Source organism: Apis dorsata, unplaced genomic scaffold, assembly GCF_000469605.1.
Source record: "Apis dorsata unplaced genomic scaffold, Apis dorsata 1.3 scaffold_78, whole genome shotgun sequence".
In the NCBI taxonomy this organism is placed as follows: domain Eukaryota; kingdom Metazoa; phylum Arthropoda; class Insecta; order Hymenoptera; family Apidae; genus Apis; species Apis dorsata.
This window is the reverse complement of record NW_006263376.1, coordinates 711,426-712,561: the sequence shown is the minus strand read 5'-3', so window position 1 is coordinate 712,561 and position 1,136 is coordinate 711,426. Positions and strand designations below refer to the sequence as shown.

Below are 1,136 nucleotides of genomic sequence, written 5' to 3'. Positions count from 1 at the left end.
GCGAGGAGGTATGCGAAGTCGTAGACGAGGAAAGCACCATTGTGCGAGAAAGATAGAGAGCATCTCCCACCATTACGAGAACAATACATGGAAAATTTATTAATTATTCGTTTTCTACATAAAATTTTGGCATTTTTAAGCTCGCATCTTAAAACTAGAACTTGAAACAACTTTCTTATATAAATTTTAATGTGAAATTTTTTTTAATTAATTAATTATTTACGATTAAAGCGCCATACGGCTTAATACATCGAAGACGCCATATTGAAAATTCATTAATTACAAGTTTTTTATTAAAAATTTCGATACTTTTAAATTCACATTTTAAAGCTAATATTTCAGACAAATTTCTTGTATTAATTTTAATGTAAACTTTTTCTTAATTCATTGTTTATTAACGATTAATATGTCGTATTTTTTATTATATCGAAGACACTACGTAGAATATTAATCAATTACTCATTTTTTATTTGGAATTTCGATATTTTTAAGCTTGTATCTTAAAAGTAGAACTTGAAGAAAATTTCTCGTATCAATTTTAATGTGAAAGTATCTTGCATTTCTTATTAAATCGTATCAAATCAACAACATTGAAACGTAATAGATTTTTTATTAATATGAGATTTATTCGTAAGTATGATTATATGTATTTGACAACATCGTTTTCTTCTCTAACTTTCGCGTATATATTTTACTTACAATTTTACTTAATTAATAAAAATTATGTTTAAACGAATAAATTATTCGTTTATTATTTTGTTACGAAATAGAGATTCGCAACGGACTTTTCACAACAATTGATGATAATTAAATAATTAAAAAGAATTTTACATTAAAATTAATTCGAGAAACTTGTCTGAAGTTTTAAGTACAAAATGTGATCTTAAAAGTGCCGAAATTCTGTGTAGAAAACGAATAATTAGTGAATTTTCTACATGGTGTCTGATGTATAAGAACGTATGATGAATTAAACGCGTCAATAATTAATTATTTAAAAAGAATTTCACATTAAAATTTATATAAGAAAGTTGTTTGAAGTTCTAGCTTCAAGATGCGAGTTTAAAAATATTGAAATTTTAATTAGGAAACGAGTAATTAATGAATTTTCCATGTATCGTTCCCATAAATGGCGGGAA

The 1,136-nt window shown here is 25.2% G+C and overlaps 1 protein-coding gene across 3 annotated transcripts in view; it reads left to right on the top strand.

Annotated features, from left to right (window-relative positions):
• LOC102681842 (transcription factor cwo) overlaps window positions 1–1,136 on the top strand; it is a 35,296-nt gene that overhangs the window by 18,570 nt on the left and 15,590 nt on the right. The window lies entirely within an intron of this gene.